Genomic DNA, 10,768 nt, shown 5'->3' on the forward strand with positions numbered 1-10,768 from the left:
CATGTCACTCCAATCTGCAGAAATGCAGTAATGATTTACTGTAAGTTAGCGGCTGTTTATGGGTGCAGTAACCTCAGAATTTGCACTGTAGCAGAGCCATAGAGGTAAATGAGAAGTCAAATGTTGGGGCAATAAATAGAGGATTCAATTGTATTCAATTGTATTCATGTGTATGGCAGAGATACTGTTTGACTGGAGTCGTGTCAGTTAACCTTAGTGTTAAGAGAGGTTTACTTCCACATTGTGTCCTACGGCGTTTTTATTTCTTTAATGTCCAAATTCTCAACAATTCAGGTAAAGGGTGGTACAACCAAATAACCAAACGGACATATTTTCCATCGACAGTTGGAATTATCTCTGCTTCTGACACTTCTGCGACTTCCGCCTCTAGGGCCAAGTATTGATTCCCCAGGACAGAAATGTGTGCCATGCCGTCAAGTACCTAAAGCTGGCATCTGCATGATCAGATGTTCCTTAAACCTGCAATAACTGATTTTGAAAAGACATTTGGGCTGCAGCAGAAACAAATTGGAAGCACAATATTGACATATTATGATCACTCAGGTTGACTGGTGAACTTGTTGGCAGTTGCTTACACCCCCAGCACTCACTGAGCAACAGTATCATTCATGTAGGGTCACGTTTCTGACCAGCTGATGAATGCAAGTCCAACAATCTCTCTGCTTTTAGCTATGTGTTTGGTCTCCACCAATGCCTGAGGAAAATACTTGGCTCCTTTGCTGCTAAACGCTTCACTATGTTTACCAGCTAATTGTCAACTGTGTCACCCGTTGTGATGAATCTACAAATAATCCTCACAAACTCTTCAATTCCTCTCATCTGTATGGAGCTTTATTGTGTCTTTCGACTCATAGTTTTGGTTTTTACGTCCCAAAACTTTACTGTTTCGGTTGACCCTCACTGCTCACTCATAGCGTCATTTTCAGAAGCAGCCAGTTGTTTTTATTAAAAAAAAAAAGCTGCCTGCAACCAAACAGCTGACAAAGTTAGCAACTAGCTGTTGAACATACTGGAGAATTTAGCAGCTGAAGAACCAGGTATTTCCCTCAGAAGGTGGCGGAGACCAAAACAAAGCTAAAAAGGAGACGGTATAAAATATTGGACCAACATATCCTAAAGAATGTTTATGTTGGTCTGTGTCTGCTGGATTAGTAAACGTCGCTGGCCGTATCAACTTTATAAGGCGAGGTAACACTTCACGTGTGATTTTCAGCTTATTGTAGAATATAGCCCTCAAGTGGCTCAGCTTTAGACCGTCTTTATTCAGGTTCTTTTGCAGCTCTTTGGATTAACATTCAACAACTTTGGCATCTTTTGTTAAATGAGAAAGCAGTTTTGTATCAAGGTATCGAAAAAATAAAATGTATATAGCACTCGTATCAAAAAACAATACACAACCCTACTTCTGCCACCATCAATAGCAGGGTGATCAATAGCAGTGCCTTCAGCCAGAGACTGATTACACCAAGGTGTAATTCGGAGAGACACAGGAAGTCTTTTTTACCAGCTGCCATAAGGTTTTTTAATGGAAAAAAATAACTCTGAACCTTTATTTAACCTTTATTTTTCTGAACCTAATTTATTTATTGTATTTTAACCGTGTGGTTTTTGACTGTTTTGTATTTTATCTGCTTGCACTGTTGGTGTATGTCTGCTTGGAAAGCTGCCGTGCTATTGTAATTTCCTGTTAAGGATTATTAAAGTATCAATCTATCAATCTATCTATCTATCTATCTATCTATCATAGTAAAATGTATTTTTTTTTTTGTGGTGCTCTCAGCAATAAAAATTACGTTCAAAACGTCAACGGCAATGTCTCTTTCCAGGATCTGTGTCGCTGTAACTTTCAATAATTCACTGATGTCACTGTTTACAGTTTTCATTGAGGACTATTTTGTACGCAAGTACAAGCTCATATTTCCAGCCACAGTTTTGGTCATGGAGATGTGGTTGAACTGACCCGATAAGTTTGCTAAATTAGCAGACAAGGCTAATTCATGTGAAAGAAGTAAGACTTGTTAGTCAGATGCACTTGAATTTCATTCTAATGAGAAGCTGAACTTCTGTCTCACAAGCTTCTTGTCTACAGGCCAGTGTTGTTCTGTGTGTGCGGTAGGTGCCTCACATTCTCTGGCAACCCAGAAGCCTTTAGAGAGCTGTCATAAAACCACAGTGCTGGTATTATGCGTAAATCAAAACCAGTCCTGGAAAGCCTCTCATTCCTACCATCTATTATCATGTTAGTCTGTTTTACTGTTGTCCCCTTTACAATCTGTTTCTAATCAACCCTTTGACCTTTGAAAAACATTTGGACAAACATGTCCTGCACCCAGCCGAGATAGGATGATGAATGGCTGTGTAATACAAAACGTCCTGCCCACTTTCAGTGGATCACAAACACACAGGAGGCAGCAGGTGAGGCGGCAGGAAATTTCTTTCTGGTACAGAGCGCTGTGCTCTGTACCAGCTTCTCTCTACAGGCCACCATTCGAACTAACTTTAACTCGAACTCGAACTTTAGTGTATTTTTCACGTCGTACATCCGTTTATGTGCGCCTGTTGTTTTGTAAGTTTAACATTTTACTTCTCATTTCCATTTTTTCCTTCTTTTGATTTTATCAGTGTGACAGTAAAAAAGAGCTGACAAATCACATGACAGACATTAACACAAGACAACAAACAGAGGTTATGACTTGAATAAGAATGACATAAATACATACATAAAACCTGTATGTATACATTATAATAATACTGCTAATAATAACAGCAATATAGGGATTTACAGGGGTCCGGTACGACGCAGGACGGCTAACGGGATCCTGGTTTTTCTTCTCATTGTATTCCGCTTGCTTATCTCCGTCTCGTATGTCATTACTTTGGGCTGCCCCTAGAGGGGAGCTGGTCCACCGCAACTCATTCCCACATTCTCATCTTGTGCTGCCCCCAGACCGTCTGTCAGGGAGCCAGAGTGAGTGAGTTATCACATTGTTGTTCATTTTCTGTCCTGAGTTTCTGTTACGAAAACCCCGTCCCTCACCCGTGGCATTCCCATGCTGGCCTGGTTCAATAGTACAAAATATAATAGAATAAAATTGCATAATTTATCTTTTACAAAATCAGCAACCGAAGCATTGCAGTTCATAAACCAACAGAGAAATAGGAGAAGAGGAGCAGTACATGTGTGGCTATGATTTGATGATACTGATATTTATGTTGTAGTAAACAGACAGTTAATCTAATGAATTAAGATGAATAGATAGTCAATGACTGCAAATCTTTAAAAAAAAAAGAAGAAAAAATGCTATTGTTGGTGAGGTCAAGGTACAGTGGCACAGTACACTAATCAAGACAGATATATATCAGTAAGAGAAAGATGTAATGAGTGAAGGTGGGATGTGGTTATAACGACAGGTTGTTTCTGTGATAAGTGTGTAAGTATGCATGTGGACATATGAGTGTTTACTGTGAGTGACGGTCAGGCAAAAAAAGACAAAAAACAGAGTTACGATAAGAAAAACTATTCAGGAACTACCAGATGAAGGATCCGCTTAATCTGAAGGGTTGCAAATGGAATTAAATACATTTGATCCTAGGTGTGATGATGGAGACTAATGATTTATACAAGGTGAGGGTGGGTTCATTGGAATCATTGAGAGACAGATACATTTTTTTAGGGAGTATTTTCATTTTAATGGTTGCTATGACAACATAGCAATAGCAGGTTCATCCAGCGTTGGAGAACATCATTTATTGTTTTGAACAGTTTAGATTGAGCAGCTCTGACAGCCTCTGGGAAATGTGAATCCCTTGATATGTCATGACCCGTGCACAGTGGGAGAGGTGGTGTGTGGGCTGCCACATCCCTGCTGTTGATTGCTGGTGGGAGGATAGTTGAATTAGTTTACAGAGTAATAGAAATTTTGGAGAATGATTCGATTAGCGGGATGGTTTGCTGTAATGATGAGGGAGGAATTTTTTTTAGATACAGCAATATGTTGTCTGAGTTGAGACTGAAATTATGATATGTCTTGGTTTTGGTGAATAGCTGCTGTTGAAGATGAAGATGAAGATGGTGAACAGATGGTGAACAGAGGGGGAGAGAGTGGCCATCCCTGCCTAGTTATGCAATTCAATTTAATTCAATTCAATTCAATTCAATTCAATTCAATTTTCAATTCAATGTATTTGTATAGCCCAATATCACAACAGAGTGTCTCATAGTGCTTTACAACGTTCACTGAAATAAACAAGAAGTGTAAGCGAACAAACAATCTAATAAAGAGTCCAGCAGTCGATGAGGCCAATGGATCGGTCCGATGGATCAGTCCGAGGCATCACCTGCCCTTTATGACCCTCCTTCTTCGGGAAGGAAAAACTCAAAAAACCCAGTGGGAAAAGAGAAACCTCCAGGAGCACCACAGTGAAGGAGAGATCCAGCTCCCAAGGACGGACGGACCACATCAGCGGGACCAGGACCAGGATCCATAGGAACCAGGGAACCACATCAGCAGAACCAGGACCAGGATCTACAGGAACCAGAGAACCACATCAGTGGGACCAGGACCAGGATCCATGCTTGCCCATTAGTGATGACAGTGGCTGAAGGTCAAGTGTGCACCATCTTAACCCAATGAATAAATGAATCTTCAATGCCAAATTTGTCCAATGTGGAACTTATAGTACATCAAGGGAGACAATAGTGGTTTCCGTTTGCTGGAGATATGAAACTGCATTAAGTTGCACAGTCTGAGTGTATTACTGGATGAGTGCCTACCTTTAATACTTTTAATACCTTTAATACAGAAACGTATCCATTCCTTCCATTATCTGGGCAGATACTGGTGGGAATCACCTCTGATTTTAATGTCTGTGCTGAGGAGTGAAATGGTGAATGGTAGCTGGCTGGTAGAGTCAGGTCTTTGTTTAATTTCAAATAAGTGAGTTTATGGCGGTATTCATGTTCGTGGTGATCTGGGGTTTTTTTTCATTTCAATTTTCAGTTTGTGTGGTGCAATGTGCGGTACATGTTCCATAATGTGACAAGCAAAACAATGAGGTGTTCATCAATGCGCGGAGTGGAGAGTATGACCAAAGGTGTATTAAGTAGTACATGATCTTTCAATGGGGACAGTGATGTGAGAGAGAGACAAAGACAGAGATGTGAGGTGTGTTTGTGTGTGTGAGTGGGGGTGGGAGTGGTCAGTCTAGAAAAGCTAAGGGATCATATCTTATCTTTTCATAACATCGACTAAATGTTCCAATCATATCCTGTTATTCTTTTCCTTTCCCCTCTCAGCTTAGTTTGGTATAAAGCCTCAGCTCTGCAGCTCCACTGGAATGTCTGATGTAGGAGCTGTTAATGCTCACTGATTATGTTTGTAGTCCATGTAAAGAAACCATATTATTCTTCCTGACAGACAGGAAGACTCAAGAGAGGGGCCTTGGAATTTTCTGCAAGATAAAACCATAAACTGGCATACGTCAAGTCCAGATGTCACTCAAAGATGCTGCTGTTTTCTATGTAATTGTTGATTGTTTTAAAGGCAGCACAAATGAAATTCCTCTCACATTTCCCCTTATTTCCCTTTACCTCACACCATGAACCCTCCCATCATTTCCTCTGAAAGTCATCTGACACGATGTCAGTTTCTGATGATGATGATGATGATGATGATGATGACAAAGCTGTTACTTGGTTTCAACAGTTCAACAGCAACTTTTGATGAAATATGATAATGATGATAAAATAAGTAAGGGTATTTTCTAATATGCACCATTTATGCACTGTCCAAATAGAAATAAGGCCACAGAGTTACCTCAGAGAGTTTTTGATTTTGAGCCTGGTATGGTTTTCTTTGACAAACATAAAACCCTTTATTCTGTGTTCAGATTAGTTGAAATGAAATGTATAAATGGCCTAACTACTACACTACTACAATGAACCATTTCTATCAACAGAATGCCAGCAGAAAGGGCCCACTGATATTCTGTTTATACAATGATTGTTTAATAACCGATGTTAAGGGAGGACATAACACATCATGAAGAGCAAAACCGATGACAAACCTATGCACAATTGGACATTTCATTTTTCAGTTTCACCGGTTAGTTGCACATCTGTGAAGACATGAGCCTGATCTGCATGAGAGTCAGACACACTGTACACACTGCACACTGTATCCATTCACCACCCTGAAATCAACACCCTTACTTTGCATTTCACTCCATAAAGGAGTCCATTAAAGGGTTTTGTAAAGCACACCGTCCTTGGGCTCACTTGAGTCAGTAATAGTTAGCACTGAAAACTACAACCTTGAGCTACATTAGCCGCAATTAGCATAACATGCCTCAAGGTGACTGGTGTGAAGGTCTGAAGTCAAGTTGGTTTGTGGGTAATGTGGACACCCGGTTTTGGCAAGAAAGCATAGAATAAAAGAACATATCATATCTGGTTGTGCTGCATCATTTTCTATCCTTGAAAAAAATGTGTGTAATGTTTGGGCGCCTCTGACACGCCTCTGAAATTAATGAAAATGAAATACAGAGTCTGGACTGTCAAAGTGTGATCATTTACTCATGCAATGAACCTGTGCTGCACTTTGAATTGTGCTCTAGTTTTTCATCTTTAAATACGGGATGTGTCATTTTTAAACATAATGGGGAAAAAATGAAATCACATAAAGCCCAGCAGATATTATGTCCTTTGTGGTGAGTTAAAAATATTTGTGGTTTTACCTCCTCCCACAGGCACATAAAGCAGCCCAAGGATCAACCCCAGCCAAATACTCCTGTAACAGCCTCCTTACTTTGTAAGGCTGTCAAATCCAGTTCCAGCCGAAGTGCATTATGTTAAGTTGTGATGTAATTAATAGATTATAGTCCAATTGTCTAATGTTAAACTAAAACCAGCAGGTGATGTTTTAATGAAACAGACCGCCTCCAACATGAAGGCCACACAAGAGGGTAACACATTGTGTTCATATTATCAAAACCTAAGCGGAACATTACATAGGTACATTAACACTGCCGCAAAAAGACTTTCCATCCAGAATGAATGCATTTTATTAACCACACGTCAGTGACGTTATAATTGTGTCTTCTTGACCTGCGTACTCTCCTGTGTGTTGGGCAGGAAGTGTTTTCGCTGATAAAGCTGCTCCATCAGCTTTCAGCCAGCTTTCAGAGAGCGGCGCCAGTCCTGTCTCTGCTGCTTACCTCTGGCCAGTGGTGGAATGTAAGTGAGTAAGTTATTAAAGTACTGCGCTTTAGTACAAATTCAAGGTACTTTTATGCAACCTTTTACTACTACTACCACTCCACTGCATCTAATAGTGCACTTTTTCCTTTTTTATGATGAACTTTAGGATGATGTAGTCCTTTATGGGTTTATTGTCCTACTTTTTTAGCTAAATAAACTCCCTCTTGGGTTAGCTGGAAATGCATTGTCACAAAGCTCATGAGCTCAGAAAGCTCATGAGCAGTTGACTTTTAGGTTTATAGAATGTGATGCATTGTTGTATGTTAAAATAACCAACAGTGTATAAAGTAGTTAGAATTGGCACAACTTTAGCACAACGTCTAGCAAAATGCAGCAGCAAAATGCAACACACAGATAAGATAGCAGTAATATTAATCCAGTGACATCATATATTATAGTAAAACACTGATAAGAACGATTTACTGCATAGTGAGGACTTTCACTTTTCATACTTTGAGCACATTTTGATGATGATATGTAAATACTTCTATTTAGGTTACATTTTGAATGCAGAATTTCAATGCTTTTGTAATGGAGTATTAAAGGACCTGAACACGTTTTCCTCCACTGCCTGTGGCCTTCGTCACTAGACATGGTAAACAGGGCAAGACATCTGAAATCACTTTCAGTTTCCACTTGTGAAAACAATATTTTGAATGGTTGACAATGACCTGATGCGACTCCTCCCTGAGACACTTGTGGGAATGTTCCCTGTTTTGAGGATGAGGTGTGTGTACAGTGTGTATTTTGTAACTATTTGACACATTCCTGATTTAGGAAAAATGGCTGGCTTATTAATGTTGATTCCAGGCTCAGACTATACATTTAAGCTGACTAATCTGTGCTACTCTGCTCACATTCAGATTCTGCCTCTCCACGGCACGTTGCTGTAACCGCACAAGCTGTGAAAACACCAGGAAAGAGCTGCGCCCTTTCCTCAGGTACCACACTAACAGAGGGAGAAGATGTTACCACCAAGCTAAGATGAGCCCCCATTTGTCACAGCCCTGCTAAAAAGCGGTGTGTGTAACATGTCACAATGTGTACATATGAGCCAACGTGTCTTGTTAAAAGTGTTAAAGGCCACCAACATACCATCTTATATTCTACTCTATTCTAACAGAAAACGTGAAAAGATGAACAGGCCTCTGATGAACACAGTGGAAAAGCCCATGGCAGCTGAATAAGGAGGCGCTTGGGGTGGAGGAGGGTCGCATCGATTTGCCAGCAAATGACAGCTGAGAGAGGGCAGAGCGAGAGGAACAGTTTTGAACTGTATGAGATGATTGGCTTATGAGGATTACAGCGAGTATTTGATTGGTTTAAGTTCAAGAGTGAAAAACACCAACAATCAGCTGATGTGAAGTGGAGTGAATGAGGGAGGGAAAGATAGACTGAACATACTGAGTGATCATGACTAGCCAGTCTTCCTGGTTGAACTTAAGCTTCATATACACTGAACAAAAATATAAATATAACACTTTTTGTTTTTGCTCCCATTTTTCATGAGCTGAACTCAAAGATCTAAAACATTTTCTATATACAAATAACAACCTGCTGTGTGATAAAACTGACCATTTCAGAGTGGCCTTTTATTGTAGCCAGCCTAAGGCTCACCTGTGCAATAACCATGCTGTCTAATCAGCATCTTGATATGCCACACCTGTGAGGTGGGATGGATTATCTCGGCAAAGGAGAAGTGCTCACTAACACAGAACAATATTTGAGAGAAATGGTTGTTTTTTGTATATAGAAAATGTTTTAGCAAAAACTAAAGTGTTGCGTTTATATTTTTGTTCAGCGTAGGTAACTGGAATGATAACTGGTCAATTTTCAAATGTCTAGATGTGCACCAAGTATCACAGGCTCAGCTGCTTTTGGCTGTTACAGGCTGAGGTGGTTTTAACAGTAGACTTATTCAAGCACTTGTGCAATTACAGTGGCCTGCAGATGTCCCAGTGAGCACGTTTGGGTCAATAGTGTTGAAATGGAAGCTCAAAAGTCAGAGTAAGAAGGAGACTTATGAGGGGCGCAACAGTGACTTTGAAGAAAGATCAGTGACTGAGAGTCCAGAGGAAGAATCCAGTAGGTTTTGTAACTGTGTGGGACCATATTATGTTTCACTGTTCTCTTTCAGTCACTAGACTCCATCAAGGGAATTAGCGGCTGGATTGAATGTATTGTAATGTATACAGAGTTTATTTATTTTAATGGATCCCCGTTAACTTCTGCCATCGCACTTAATAATCTTCCTCAAATGGCCACATATCAGATAACTACTAGCAAAACTATCAGTAAAGAACATAAAGGCAAAGAGTGTGCTAACCAGCACAAACAAATGAACACTAATAATTACAACAGCAGATGAGATGTGATAATATGTCCAAAATTAACAAAAACTGATGGTTTTAATTGTACTGATAATAATGCTAAATATAGGTTTATTTCTATAAAAGTTTTTTTTTCCTATAAAAGATCTTTTTCACGTGACAAACGTTTATCTGTTACATAATAACAATTTTTACAGCCTATACCAGGATGGGGTCACTTTTCCTTTTACCTTCCTCTCCATTCCTCATCTCTACAGAGGAATTATCTTCCTCAGGGAAATGGAAAGTTTACAACCACCATCCACATTACCTGATGTCCCACATGGATGTGATGAATGCTGGATTTCTGGAGATATGTTAAGCTTTGTGTTGTATTAATGGAATTACTTTTGTCTCATTTTGTCCACTTGCAATAACTCTGCAAAAATGGGAACAGGAAAAAAAAAAAAAAAACATTCCAGCATTTCTGTGATCTTAATTTTGTTGTAATAGAATCTCGGTTTATGATAAATAAATAAAAGATACTTTAAGAAAACAGCGGCACTAACTGTAATACTCCACGTTATTAGTGGTCAGTGTTCTTGTAAATTGAATGACAACGTTTTTCCTGTTGACAAATGTCAAAGTGATGAGGTGTTTGTGAGTAGTTGTGAAATGCTTACATGATTCCATTTCAATATTCTGGTTTAATAGATTACATATTGAAAATCAAAGATGCAGATGTACAAAAAATGCAAGAAAATCTTTGAAGTATTGAGACGATGGGGCACGGTGTTCATTTTAAATTACAATCCCAGCAATAGAAGCATTATTTAAATAGACTCCAAACATGAAGTTGAAAACAGCCAAATCTGAGCTCTGTGTCAGGGGGGATAGAAAGTGGAACAATACCAAGAATACTGCAAATTTTCATTGGGCGGAGATATTTTCTGATTCTGACCAAAGTGCTGTTCTCACGTTCTGACAGTATTTGTCCACCTAATGAAACACTGATTTTGGAGACAGTGCTTAGTTTCAACAATATACCGAATGTGTGTCAGTATGTAAGTCTTCCCCAATATGTTCAGCTAATGTACTAAGCACCTTGATGGGAGAATAACTGCACTGATCATGTGTGCACTATGCTCACTATACCCTGTGGAGAACTGCTCTGCACACC

The sequence above is a fragment of the Pempheris klunzingeri genome, chromosome 2, assembly GCF_042242105.1.
Source record: "Pempheris klunzingeri isolate RE-2024b chromosome 2, fPemKlu1.hap1, whole genome shotgun sequence".
Taxonomy (NCBI): Eukaryota; Metazoa; Chordata; class Actinopteri; order Acropomatiformes; family Pempheridae; genus Pempheris; species Pempheris klunzingeri.